Here is a 15,124-nt window from a genome sequence, read left to right on the forward strand (position 1 = left end):
GAGATAATGACACTTGAGCATAATTTCTTGTATGCCCAGGTTCAGCTCCAATCACCATTTTGTAAGTATATACAATAACAGCACACTGCCTTTGCTAAAATGGTGTGATCTAAACAGGTAAAGATGAGAAAACCCCATAGAAAGTTCAGAAAGGACAGGGAATTAAAAAGGCAGGAAAAGACATGGTAACAGTGGAAAGATTGAATTTCATGAACACGCAGCAGTCTCAGCATGCACATTGCCTGGCCAAGGTAAACCACACAATAAGTTACTGTACAAACAGACAATCATGAAGTGTGTGATCCTTTAATCTTGAGGTGGCATCCCTGTAGTTCTGTTCTAATTACCTTGTTATGGATGGAAGGAGCTGATGTGGTTCCAGTTCCTGAAGAGGGATGGCAGCTTCTAATTGTTGGAAAACAGATTAAGACTGTTCCATGATTTCACAGGCATGCCTAAAATCCAGCTGTCAGGCTTATTTCTATTTAGCTATGGTTTGGAAGGTGTTTAAGGGGAACAGCAGTTTAATGGAGCATCTGGATCTCATTGCAGGCGTGCTTTTTGGTTTTGTGTTTCTTAATTTATTATTACACTTTCCAGCTGGGCTCATGGAAGCACAAAGGAGACAAGACATGGCCCCAAGTCACAAAGCAAATTTGTATTCCAACTTAAACTTTAAAGTTTCCTTTTGCCTTTTACTTAAAATATTAGATGTTAGAGCTTCCAACACTCCTTGATGGTATTTTTACTTGAAGTTTAACTTATGATTAATGTATTAACATTCCTTGTTTCAAAAACAATTTTAAAAGATATTATAGAAGGCTTTATTTTTTTTCAGCTTTGTTTTGGTCCACTGCTGCTGTTTTGTAGGAATAGTTGTTTATCTGTCTTTTTATTCAGGAGAATTTCAGGGGTGTGTTTGTGATTCGAGGACTCCTGGAGCTACTCTGTAAAATGTGCTATATGGCATGGGTAATCAATACTCGAATCTTAATATGGATAAAGAAATAGCAGAACATGCTGGCTATTGCCTGCATTATGTTGTTTATCCTGCTTATGAGTCTTCCTGCAGGCTGTTCATCCTCTCACTATCCATTTCCCAGTTATTTCTGACAAACTTTTGCTTTGAAAAAAAAAGGCAAAGGGCTGCAGTCACATCCATGTTCTGATCGTTGCCTGCTGTATTCCTCCCTCACAGGACCCAAGTTTGTTGTCCTCCCACTCTGTTAAACTGTGCCAAAATACAGAATGTAATTGAGAAATAATGTATTAGTGTTCTTGTGAGGAAATAAGGAAATCCAAAAGGAAATTCCACTTGTAAGTGTCTTCAATTCTGTTAAGGCAAACTGTGTATTTGGTTGTCTGCTTGAAGGGGAAAACTGAAGTCCAGCCACTTAAGTTAAAGGTGTGTGTGACATTGGCTGTGCTGGTTGTTTGCTACTTAGGTAAATTCTTGCCATTTCTGATATCTGTCCTTGGAACTGCTGTGTAATGCAGCTAAATCATTTCCATGGGTGTGAAGTGGAAAGACAAGAAATTTGTCCCAGGGCTTAATCTGAGTGGGATGCACAATTTTACAAGAGATTAGAGAAGGCTCTTGAGACAGTAAATAGAAATACGCCCAGAAGCAGCCATTTGGGTGTCAGGTCTTTAGATTTATATTCATGCTTACAGATCTTATTACTGCTGGTGAGCTGGAAATATCTATACCAGCTCCACTCTTCCCTAATGTGCTGCTGATCACAGCTGTATAAAGCCACTGAGTGAAAAACCAGCAAGTGCTTGTCGAACCTCAAACACTGACCCAATTTCTTCTTGTTCATGATCCATGCAGAAAAAGGCAGGGGTTATTCCAATTACTTTTTATCACATCAATGAAATGAGATCATTTCTCTGAGTTTTGTGGAACAAGATGTTATCTAATGCAAATTACAGCAGCTACATGGATATTTTCTCAGAAGAGCTGTTCTTCCAGCTGGAACTGTTGGAATACTTTCTGCACCCTTTCCTCCTGCCTCACCCTTGAACTGCTCCTGGGGTCAAGTAATGTGGAGGTGAAGCAAAAAACCTACAGAAGCACAAAGGAGAATCATGAGAGCTGTGGTTTTTATCCACTGAATTGGTGACAAACCCTGAAAGATGGATGGGACCTAATTGTAACAGTGATCCTGATGGTTCCTTCTCAAATTTCTGCATTTATTCCTGCAGCTCTGAGTATTGCAGTACAATGCCTTGTCATTGTGTATCTTTGCTCTGTTCACTAAAATTCTCCTGCCCTCACCACATATTCACATGTTTCTCACTCGCCTGGCAATACTTAGGGCATTGTCAGGATCTGAAACTCTCCACATCATTGGGCATCCATCAGTAAATGCACAAGCTCTCACTTTGGAGAACTCCTTGGATGCTGTTGGGATGGATGGGAGCAATTCTGGCTGTGTCAGCCAAAAAGGCAGCAGACAAATGCAGAGAGAAGAGCATGCTAACAAGTTCTGGAAAGCTGCAGGCTGCCCAATGAGAGCATGCAGAGCATGGTGCTTTAAAAAGTACTGGAATTTGTTACTTTATTCTAATTTCCTGTGTTTTGAAGGTTTTTTGAAACTGTGATGGCACTGGAGACAGTAGTGATGATAAGCTGGAGAGAAGCATAACTTGTGTGCAGTCCTCAATCTCAGAAAATTTTGAAACCTGAATCATTTTCTTCTGGGAAAACTTTTAGTGCCAATTATGTTCCAAAAGAATTTCCGAGGCAGCCTGCCCATCCAATTTCTCTCTTTTCCAGCTTATAAAATAGCAAGCTGATAGCATGTATCTATCCTTTTGACCCTGTGGAGCATAAGGCAACTGAAAAGTCACTGGGCTGCCCCTGGAAGCTGGGTTATGGATGCTGGCCAAAAGCGTAGAAGCTGTAATTGGTATGGAAGATTTTTCTTCTCTTAATCACGCCTTCATATTTGAACTCTTTCCAGTCTTCCCAAAGAACAAGTCATTAGCCACTCCTTTGGAAGCAGAAAGGCTTGAGGCAGCATAGTTTGAGATTTGTGTGACCTTTTAGCTCTGCGTTCCTCTGAGCACAGGATTACTTTTGCTCTGTGCAATTTGGATTATGTAGGGATTCAAACATCTGAGAGAGTGAGGGCAATGATAATTTTTGGGTCAATGAATGAGACTTTTGGGGAACCTCTCTCTATTGGCTGGTATGTTTTTCAGGAAGTTTGGTGTTATCAGAGTAGTTGCTGAAGCTACTTGCATGAAAATCTGAGGGGTTTGAATAGGATGTGAAAGTCTGAAAATTCCTTCTGCTAAGGACAGGTCTTACCCTGTGATGTGTGTTGAAGGCAGAAAATATTTCACGGCCTGTTCACAGCAAAAATCCGTGAGAAAAAATCAGTATGCAAAAGGAGGGAGTTAAATTATCAAAAAACATGAAGAAATGGGTTATAGTTATGTGATTTGACTGTCCAAAAGAAAGAGAACACTGCTTTCCCTAGGCCCAAAAAGAGTTTGCAGGACTGACCCCTGAGAGAGGCTGACCCAATATGTATGGAAACAAGAGTTTCCTGAAGGAGCTGTCTCTGCCAGAAGAGCTGCTGCAGAGATGTTCCTCTTAAATGAAATAACACCATTCCTGCAGGAATTAAAGTCTGACTAAAATCACCAACGTTATGGAAAATACTCCAAAACCTACACTGTGCTGTTCTGAATGCAGTTGCTCCAAAATACGCTGAAGAACCAAATGCTGTAACTTAAAGGCAATAATACCATTTCAGTAGGCATATAACATCTGCCAGTGTATGGAAACAAAGTCAGGACAGCTGATTTAATTCACAGAAAATACAGAATTTGGTTAGTATCCTTCAGTGATTGGTTGTCTTACTGATGGCAGGATTTGTTTGATAATAGCCAACTGTAAATTAAATATCATTTGTACCATGTAACCCCGGGTTACTGTGATTCCCACCCTCCCCCTGGCTGGGGGAATTTGGGTTTGATTCTGAGTAACTGAGACAGAAGTACCAAAGTACAGTAAATCCAACATAATACTTTCTTACCCCAAAATACACATTCCAAAACACTGGAAGAACACAGCATTTTTTCTGTATTATTTACTCAAAAAACAGATGAAAAATAATACAGTTCAGGAAGCTTATGTGTGATTAAAGGAATGTACTGTGCATACATCTTAAGATGCAACATACATATAGTTCCAATTGTATTAGTGCATGGAGTCAGAGAAGAGATTTCTAAAGGCAAAGCAGGAGTTAATCCCAGAAATTGAGAGGGAGACAGTCTCAAAATTAGCTTTACTGGGATTTTATTTCTACTTTGCACGAAGGCTGTAGCATGTTGGAATCTCATATGCGTTCATGCAATATTTGTCTTTTAAACATGACTAACATTCTGAGAAAAAGGTTTAATATTAAGTTGGAGCCTAAAGAGCCACTGGGAACTTAGGGATCCAAGTCCATGGTGTACAATCTGTCCTGGAGCCAGGATTACTTTTTTCCTACATGTAGGTGAGGAGACCGAGGCTTGAGCAGAGCTGGCTGTTAGGGGGATGCTTTTGGTGACAAAGTGACACTGTCCCTCCTGGAGCTGCCAGGCTGTGCTGATGTCACCTGCTCTGAATTGCCTCTCTCCTCTACTTTCTCAGCAGTTTGGAGGGGTCACTGCCATGCCAGGCATCTGTGTAGCTGCTGGGGTGCACGACTTCTTTTGAATTGTCTGCCTCCAGCTTGCATTATCAGGTTACTTTTCTTTCAGGGGCCTGCAGAAGAGAACAGGCCTCTGCCCAGTGCCAATTATAAGTGCAAAGAAAAGCCTTTTTGTTTGGGTTTGCCTTTGATGTGTGTCGAGAGGAAGCGTGCAAACCACACTGCTGGGTTAGCTGACCTCTCCGCGGTGAGTTCCAGTTGCATTTACTTTTCAAATAGCTATAAAAAGTGAAGGCTTTTCAAAGCTGTAACTCCCAAATTGTTCCCAGCACAAACCCCAAACAGCTGCACTTTGTGCTGGGAAATGCCTTTAAGGCTGAAGGAGGGAGCCTTCCCTGCAGGCCATGTGGATGTTTTACAGCTGTACGTGTGGCCTTGAGGTTAAAGTGACTTCCTTGGAGATCCCATCCATAGATGTGCTGGCCAGGCAGCTTTGTGGTTATGAAGGATGACCTTGGCCTGTTGTCCTGAATGCTGCTGATGGGAGATCTGCACATCCTCACCTTCCAGGGGTGCCTTTCAGCACCCTCACCTCTCTTGGCACACACTCCCTGCATTTGGGGCCCTCCTAATCCGTAGGGACGGGTCTGAGGACGGGAAGCAGCACATCCCTGCCAGCCCGAGGTGCTGAGTGCTCCCATTAAATCTGTGGGGAAGCACAGGAGTCCTGGGCTGAGACTGCTGACACCAGGGCCTTGTTTCTGCTCACTCAAGCAGGGTTTATTTTATATACCCTGAACTTTCTGGAAAGCAGCTCTGGAAAACCCAACTCCAATGTCTGCTTTACAATTATCTGACAACTAATGTAATAAAATCTCTGCAATAAACAGGCTGAATTCATGTAGCTCATGTTCTTCAGAGCCTTGTCTGGAGGCTTTGGAGTTCTTAATGTGCAGAACTTTGCAGATGCTGCATTGATCCACTAAGCACTGCTCTAATATTGTTTAAAAGTAATTGCCCATACCATGCTGTTTCTGCTTTGCTATTTCTGAACTATGCAAAATTCAGGAAGCTGCCTCTTGCACATGATTATAAATTGCTGGCTGGGGTGAGATACCTAACAGGCAGCTAAAATATAATAGAACATTAAATGCATTTTCATATTGTGCACATTCTCTTTACGTATTATTCACAAGGGACTCTGAATTTGCTTCACAATAATAACCATGAAAAGACTTTTTTTTTCTCAGTAATGAACAGATATAGCAGAAGGGTTTTGGCGTGTAGTTCTTCCCTCAGAGAATTTTGCTTGAAAAGAGTATGAAGAAAATCTCAATAAAATATTAAGATGTGACCTATTGCTGATTATGTTTGAAAAGCACAGGAAAGAGTCATGGGAGGAATGTAATAGGAGGGATAAGGAAAATAGGATGCCAAGTGTATCCCTTAAAAATTAAAATTTTCTGCTTCGTTATTAAGAAGAACAGCAGGTTTTATTAGTGGCATATAAACAGCACTGAAACCTGGAAGTGACAACTACCAGCAGCCCACGGCTTGTTAAGTCCATGATAGAAGGTTATAATTCATATGCCATCTGGAAATTTTGTTGGGGGCTGCTCTCAACATGAGCTCATCATTTGGTACAAAATATTCTCCTGCAGGAACATGTCTCAAAGAACAGCAAGAGAACTGAGGGGCAACAATTTTCAGGATAAGACTCGATAAATTCTGTAAAGAAAAGAGATGACTTTATTTTCACCTTTGACTTATTGATATTACTCTGAATTCACTTAGATCCTGAAGTCTGAGTGCTCTCTTGTTTCTTCCTGACTGGGACTGGTGATCTATGTATATCCTGCCGTGTGCCACAGACAGAAAGTCCTGCCACAGACTTTACCTACAAAACTCATTCTGGATACCTGGCAGGAAACTGAAAATGGTAGAAAAACATAAAAATGAAATATTAAAGATAGCTTGATGGAATCTACCAGCTTGTCTGGCAGCATAAGAAAAAATGGGAAAGCTTGTTATATTTAGGCTAATAAATTAGAAGACAGGTGATGTGTCATACGTATTACATAACAGAAGGTAAATGCTATGAGAAGAGATTATTTAAGTGATAACATTGGCACATGAAAAACTTCCTGTGACTAAAAGCCGCTTTAGATTTTAAGTAGGAGAGGCCATTAATTTTTAACACAGGGAAAGCCCAGAGCCTTGCAGAAATTTAGCCTCAGGAATTGTCTGAAGCAAATCAGTTTAGTTTAGCATTTAACAGAGAGAAAATGCATGTACAAGTGGCAGTGCAGTCAAACTTTCAAGAGGACTTCCAAGCAAAACTGAAATCACAGATGATGAGCTAAGTTTGTTAAACACAGCACATTCCTTACAGAAATGTTAAGGGAAGTCATGGACCCGAAGTAATCTGATGTGGATATCAATTATGTGAGCAGTCTGTAATTAAACCCAGACTTTTCTGATAGCTGTGGCTGTCTCCACATTGTTTCAAAGTGTTTGACCTTGAATAATATTTGCTGAACTGGATGTCTATGGCCACAATATCACACAACATATTTTGGAGTTGTGGAAAGATGAGCTTACCAAGGGCACACACAACCCACAGCCTGATCCACGGACAGTGACTGATGTCAGCCCAGAAAACAATCTGATTTTCATACATCCTGAAAATGCTCTCTGCTTGCATGGGCATTCAGAGATGTTTTTGACAAAGTAAGTCATCAGTTTTCCTGCTCTCACCAGTCACCTTTAAAGTGGCACTTCCCAAAATTGTGTTCTCCTCTGAGATTCACACCATTAGTCATGTTGTTAATTCAGTCAGGCTTCCCAAACCTGGCCTGTGTCTCCTATCAGCTTCTTCTTTGTGCATCCTTTTCTTTGAATTATTGGTGATCCAACTCTGTCTTACAGTAATTCTGTGTACACGCAGTGTATTCTATACTAACAAAGACATTTGTTTATTGTGCTAAAGACCCTCAGGAATAATCTTTAATTTTTAAAAATTGCTGCATTAAAATTGTTGTTGCCACTGAAAACACTGAGACTCTCCCAACAGGCCATAAAATGAGATTTAGGTGGTATAGGATCCTTCCCTTAGCATGGGAAAAAATAAAAGAAGCCTTAACTAGTTTCAGCCCAGTTCAAAATGAGACTCACTCCAGCACCATCTCCATAGTGCTGTTTTTAGAATAAAAAGCTGTGAAAATCAGAGCTGGAGACCTCAAAGCCAGTGAAGCCATTCTTGAAGATTTAATCATTGCATATATTTGGAACACTGACATTTTTAGTCTTATGAGTATTGTGAGAATCACAACTTTAGTCATGCCTAAATGCAAACCTTATAGAAATATTCCTTACAAACTTAAAAGTCATGAAGCAAATTGATTTAGAGTTGGGAAAACATAATTCTGTTTGGGATTCTCTTTGGTTTTCTTTTTAAAAATATGGTCATCTCAGAAACAAGTTTTCCCTTTTGATTTGTCAATAAAATGGAAAAATTTCTTAAAAATACTATGCTGCTAAAAATACTGTTCTAATATTTTAATCCTCCTTATTTTCTGATATATTCTGTTTTCTATGAAGCACAGTCTGCACAAAGAAATTCAGCTGCAGAAACCATTGTTTGAAGTGGGAAGCTGAGACCTTCTGACAAATTGCAAATAGCTAACTTGAAAAAGTGTTCCCTGTTATCTTCCTCTGAATGAAAAAGAACACGTCTCTTCTGACATGTGTTCTTGCTATCTGCTGATCTCAGCATTTAAGAATGTTTGGGGATAGGACAGGACTGTATTAAGGGAACTTGGATGAGTAAATCCTCTTGTGGCTCTTTAGGAAGTTATAATCTGCAAAAGGACTTCACTTGAAGGAATCTCTTCTACTTAGAAGGCAAAAAGGGAAAATTAAAACTCCCTATTGCACTCAGCTTGCTATCTGATTTTTCCCCTCATGTGTAGCCAGATTTTTCTAAGGGAAAAACTTTAATGATAATTGCTTTTTTCCATAGCAGAGCAAGGATTTTTTGAACAGATGCTGACTGATTCCGTTCTGTGCAATTGGACTGGCGGCTCTCAGAGTGCTTGTTCAGGGCTGCCAAGTTATGAAATGTTTGAGGTACAAGCAGAGTGTGAATAAAGCTTTTATTGCTTTGAACAAGACATCTCGGCTCAAAATTCCCTTGCTTACATTTGTGTGGATATTAATGACCTGTTAGTTAAATGTGGATATAAAAATGTCAGATGGACTAAAACAGATCAAATCATATTTCTTCTTAGTTTTGCCCTTTAAATGTTTTATGGTTACTATCACTGGGCTCCCCTCCTCTTCTCATGTTTTGTGTTTACAGGCTGTTACATGGTCACCTTTTTAAATACACATACAGCCACAAATCAGCAGCTGCTTTTATTGTCATTTATACCAACAGAGTTGTTGTCTCTGCTTTCACAGATGAGGGAATAATTTCTAAATGGGATAAATGAAGAACTCCTTATATTCTTCTTTATATTTGAGATGATATCTCTGGGAAATAGCAGGTTTCCCAGGTTCTAAAAACTTTCACATATGCTAGGAGAAGCTTCAATCAGGCCTCTTAAAATCTGTCTCAAATCTTTAAATACTATTGTTGTTGTATTTTCAAATTCTAGATTATCCTTTTATGTTTGCCAGTCTTTTTTTTCCTAAAGAAATTTTTATCATTTGGTCTGATTATTATTAAAAAATTAGTGATATGAGCAGTTTTAAAATTTTCCTGTATTTTTTTTCTCTTCTCTCAATGTGGTTTTGTAAGTGAAGACAAGTAGGAAAGGCAAACATAGAAGAATTTTTTGTTTCAGAAAGGAAATTGATGTGTTCAAATACATTGAAAGAGAAAATGCAGTTTCACTATTTTATATAAAATGAATGTATCCTTTTCAACCAGACCTAGCTACTAATACTTATTCATGATATTACTTAAGTAATTACACAGCATTTCAGGAATGATAACTAATGCTAGAAATTGCACAGTGAATTCAAAGGTTGCTCCCTTTCTGGTGCTGCAGCACAGCCTGATCTGGACAAGATCCTAGGCAGCAATGCTGAACAAGTTCCCTGTTACAGCAGCATTGTATTTGGCTCTTCTTGTCACTACAGATTCCAAATTCTGTAAAATTCTCCCATGTTTCTGAAACTTCTCATAATATCATTGTGTGATACTCTGATGGTGCAAGAGTTGTGTCAGCACCCTGTGAGTCAACATCTGGAAACCATTAATGCTTTGTGGGGCACAGGATGGCACCGACACCACTAATGCATCTGGCAAGAGCAAAACCTCTCTGTTGTGCCCTGGTAGGGTGGGTGGCTGCCAGGGGAAGGCTGGGAATCTCTCAGGACCCTTCACACAGACTCCTGGCTCATATACAATGGCTGAACCTACAGTATGACCAGGAACCCAAATGCTCCATGTGAAAAAGAGCATATAGAGGAGGCAATAGAGGAAAAAGTGGAATATTGCTCTCCTGGTTTTTGTTAGTTACAATCTGCTAGTGACAGTCCAGTCTGTAAAAAGTGACAGCTACATCTGTGTGGATAAATTTCCCATCTGAAACAGATCTGAAAACAAATATTTTGAAGTTAATTGGATGTCTTGCAGAGCATTAGATTTATTCATGTGCACAGTGGCTCTGTGGCACACAGCAGCAATCACAGGTAGGATGTCTTGTTACATGTGACATGAATGATATAAGAATATTTTTCCATGCTGACATGGTTCATCTGCTCAAACTTAGCTCATTTACCAAGGCATCCTCATTTTTTCATCTTTCCTTTATTCTCTTGTAGTGGTAGCATCAATTAATTATTCGGCTCCATTTCAAATATTTTAAATGCACATCTTGTGTAGGGCATAATGTAGGACAATTTATGCAAGACCAATTGTGTCTGATTATTACATATTTTCCACAGAATCTAGAAAAGCTCACTAAAAGTCAAGAACTGTAGCTTTTCATTACTACTTTTTTCTGGACACCTTCTTTGTTTATTAATATCATAACTTGCAGCCCTTATCAAGCGCCTTTGACTCTCCTGGTTCTGCCAAGAGCTGGGACTTTCAGGCTGGAGAAAAGCGAAGAAGACGCAAGTAGAAGTGATGCTTCTTTTTAATTTTGGGGTTTTTTTCCCCCAGAATGCCTGCAGCTATGATTTTCCACTCAGTGAAGATTTTTGCCCCAAAGGAATGAAGAGTAGGCAGATGCTCAGAGAACAAGTGATATGGAGCTAGGAAGATATTAAGACCTGCAGCTCATGACAAGCTAAAATCTTTTGCAAACAGAATTACAATTAGCTGTGTTCTGATGGGATTTCTGAGGACTTAGAGAATTCTTGATGGGTCAGAGAGAGAATTTAAACTTCTAATATGCCTTGTAGTGTCAGCTATGCAGAGGCAATAGAAAACATTTGTCAAAACAGATGGCAGGTTTAGCCCCCCGCCACTGAATACAAATGGGAAGTTCAAGGTCCAGTTAGTGGCTGCTGAGCCAAGAAACATTTGGAAACTTAGTTTAGCATTGAATAGACCCCAAAGAATACAGTGTTACAATTCCAGGACGCCGTGGCTATGGCCAAACTCGGAATGCTGTGAGCAGCTTATGCTTCCAGCCGGAGCGAAGAACTGCTGAGGTGCACAAAAACTGAGATGTAGCAGCTAACATGGCTTTCAGGATTTTTGAGAAGACATGTTTGACAACTGCTTCAGCCCAGCAGAACATTTCTTTGCCCAGTGCTTCCTGACATTTTACTGCCACTCAATTGCTTTTCCTACACTAAAATAAATACTATCTGAAAAGCAATCATGTGCATAAAATATACAAGGAGATGAAATGTGAAAATCTCTGTTTTTTCTATTAAATCATACTGGCATTTGCACTGAAGTAAGTTTCACAGAATTTCTAGGTAGATTATGGAAACTGTGATCTGTGGAGCCGAAAAGTTTTAATTGCCAGTGGGGTAACTACTGAAAGCAAAACAAAGTCACAGAGATGTCTTACGTGCATCCAGTGAAACAAATACTGGGGTAATCTGTGCTGATTAATAATGGAAAAGGTTCTTGCTGTGATTGAAACAATTTACTGTTAAATGAGCAGAGGTTACTTGCCTGAGTTTGGAATAAGAACGTAGAGAAGGATCCTTCAAAGTGTTTGTAATAGTGATCAGTGCTTTATACAGATCCTAATCGAGATCCTAATAATGCAATCATACAATAGGCTAGAAGGGTAGATTTTTCCTATGGAATGGGTACTCAGTGCAGTTCAGTAAATGCAAGTTGAACTGCACCATGTCTGTTTCTACCTCTGCATCCCTTGTCCATACATCAGGAATTAAGCACCAAAGCCCAGAATTGTAGCACTGTTGAAAACATGACTGACCTGTCAGTCTTGCACACAAGTCCCTGTCACCAGGTTCAGAATGTTTCTTCCTGGTTGGGTCTGGCTGGGTTCCCTTCTTCTTTCTTCACACTGAGGGGAATGTACAACAGCAACTTAAAATCAAGAGCAAGGGCTAAAAGATAACTTTTGTGGCTGATAATTGTCCGACTACCCATATTTGTTTTCCATAGTTTCACAGGAATGGCTTCCTAAGGATTAGGTAAGGCTGCCTGACTAGTTAACTTTTTTTTTCCTTCTAGAATTTCATGAACCTATGGAATGGATGTCATGAGTGAAAGCCAAGTTGCTGTTAGCTATATCTTAAGGTAAGCTGTTAAACACCCAGTGTTATTGCCTTTTGTGTTTATTTGGAGTTGTAAAGAAGCATTGATGTGCATTATACCCTGAGTAACTTGCAAGTGAGTATGGAACAATGGCAGGTCCTTAATTTCTACACCAGTAGTTTCAGACTGGACCTAGAGACCAAATCTGATAATTAAAATCCAGGTAATCTTATAAAGATGTGCAATTCTTCCTCTTCAAAACCCTTGTGTTTTTCATGCGACGAGTTTGGCCAATATGCCACCATTGCTTCCTGCAAGGCAGAACTGAGAGATCTGTGAAGAAAGCTGTTAAGTGTTCCCTTAGGATTTAGGCCCTGATGATCAGCACAGCAGCAACAGGCAGATGTTAACACACCTCAGTTGGCAGGAAAATTCAATTTTTAAATGACTGTGTGTTCCATAAGAACTGTGGCAGATGTACAGTGAAGCCCACAGAGCTGTGGGAGCTCATCACTAATGCTGAGGGTCTTGGATCTTCCTGACAGATAACAGCTTGCTGTAGCATCTGTCTCCAGAGGATTGCTGTTATTTGGAAGCAGCACGTTTCAGTGCCTGTTTTCTTGACAATACCTGGGATTAATTTAGTCTACTGTTGTCTAAAAATCCCTGTGGACAAGGATCTATCTTGAAGGAAATGGCTTCCGAGACCCAAATTGAGTGATGAAGAATTGTGGTTGCCGAACTTGTTTACATAGATGGGCTTTTTAGCTGAGACTTTCACTGTGAGGTTTGACACTAAAAAAGTAATTCCTGGATTGGAGCACTGGGAAACAGTATAACGGAATAAAAATGGATGTACAGAACTAGAAAACAACTCTTTTAACTATATCCATAATTTCAAATAGAAAAAAAGTCATTAAGTAAATTGCATTTTTGCAAGTCCGGCTAAGGAGCAAGGCATTTCTTGCTCGATTTGTGAATGTGTTCAGCACTGTGCAAACAAAAGAAATGCTCTTTTCCTTTAATACTTCCATAAACTTATGTTCTGCCACTTTAATCTACCATCGACAATAATGCAGCATTTTATTTCCTGATTTGTTGTGACTATTAAACCTATGAGCTTAGATAATTCTGTTAAAATACAATTAAAATATAACAATTTGCCTAGTTATCCTCCTAGTCAAATTTGTCCTCATTTGAAAGGGCTCTTTTCTAATTTTGACTCATTAAATTCCATGAGAAAGATCAAAGGTGCCCTCCTGTTCCTTATTATGGAGGATCAATGGGTCAGATACTTCAAGGTTTGATAAAATGTCTCAGTGAATTCAGCTGCATGCAGTAATTATTATATTATTAGGCCATTTTACCCAAAGAGTTAAACTCCCAGTCCTTTTGTAAACAGCATCAGTATATGCTAAACAAGTACCTCTTTCCTGAGGAACATGGTTCTGTTCTTATTTCACATTTGAAAATGTACCATGTCCTTTTCAGTTGCTAAGCTGTGTGATTTACGAACTGCTCTCGATGGATTGTATTGGCATCCCATCAGGACTGCATTCTAGCCTCCCTCCCTAAAATACAGGCAGTTCTAAGAAAGCAGCCCTATTCTTGTGAAAACAGCATTTATGTATTTCTCTTGCATGTTTATCCTCAGCATCATCTTACTGGGAACATGCTTAACCTGCCAAAAGCTCTTCTGAACTCTGACTGCAAACCATTCCAAAGTCCAAATTTCTCATGCAAATGCCGTATGACCTCAGGTAGGTAGAGAACTCCAGGTTCTCTGAGCACGTTTTCTGCAACCAACTTCACAGTTTTCTGAGCCTTTTGGCTGCTGCATATTCAAAGCACTGTTTACTCATTGCCCTTATCATCTAGTCAGACTGCATAGCTTTGACCCAGGCAGTTTGCTTTCAGTCTTACCTCAGGATTCACAACCTCATCGTGCTGAGAAGTCTGACCCAGGTGCCTTATCCTGAAAACCTGAGGCTTTTTATTTGTTTGATTAACTCCCATGGCTTGCAGGCGATCCAGCTTTTGTTCAGCCGCTCTTCTGAAGGCTGGTGCATGGCTCTGCACGGCTTGGGCTTTCCTTAATCAACATATGGACTATAATATATTGGTTGTTTTGAGTCTGATGTCATGGGAAAAGTGTTGCTTCAGTCAGTATGGAAACTTGCCCAGATACCTTCGCGTTGTTTCTTCCTTGACTGTAGTATCTGCTTGAAACTTTTCACTTGCCTTCTAATGGTTATTCCTGCTCATCCACAGGCTGTTTCCAGTCCAAATATAGTGCTACTTGATTGAAAAAATCCAAGAAGCAGTTCTCTTTTTGGCATATGTTTAACAATCCCAGCTAAATCCCTTCTGAAATGCCATAGTCCGGTTTGTCATAGAAGGTCACAGGCTTGCTGGGGCTGTCCCTCCGGACATTTCAGAGACTCCTGTGTCTGCACAGCTACAGAAACTCAGCTGAAATCTGGAATGTTTTTCAAACCCTTTCTTCCCCTCCCTCTGAAGTGGCTGTGAGGAAGCAGTGACCGAGGGTATCCTTGTGAAACTCCTATTGACCCTCAATATGGAATGTGCAGCCAGTTCAGGGCTGCGTCGGGGTCCTGTGTTTGGGGTTTGTTTTTTGTACCGAGGGAGCCTTTCAGATGGTGTTTGGGAATGACTTTAAAAGAACAGCTAAAGTAATTTTATTTGCTTGTCTGCATAACTAAAGGATATTAGTCAGGGCAAACTAATGTAACTCCAGTGATATTAATAG

General features: G+C 39.9%; 1 protein-coding gene across 2 annotated transcripts in view; it reads right to left on the reverse strand.

The window, feature by feature from the left end:
* PDE5A (phosphodiesterase 5A) overlaps positions 1 to 14,894 on the reverse strand; it is a 105,587-nt gene extending 90,693 nt beyond the window's left edge. For both annotated transcript variants that reach the window (XM_030946940.1, XM_030946939.1), the window contains exons 1-2: positions 14,278 to 14,894; positions 12,071 to 12,160 (exon numbers count right to left, since the gene is read on the reverse strand). The gene's annotated coding sequence lies outside the window, so the exon portion shown is untranslated. The remainder of the gene's footprint in view (positions 1 to 12,070; positions 12,161 to 14,277) is intronic.
* Between the last annotated feature and the right edge of the window lie 230 nt (positions 14,895 to 15,124).

This window comes from Camarhynchus parvulus, chromosome 4 (assembly GCF_901933205.1).
Source record: "Camarhynchus parvulus chromosome 4, STF_HiC, whole genome shotgun sequence".
Lineage (NCBI taxonomy): Eukaryota > Metazoa > Chordata > Aves > Passeriformes > Thraupidae > Camarhynchus > Camarhynchus parvulus.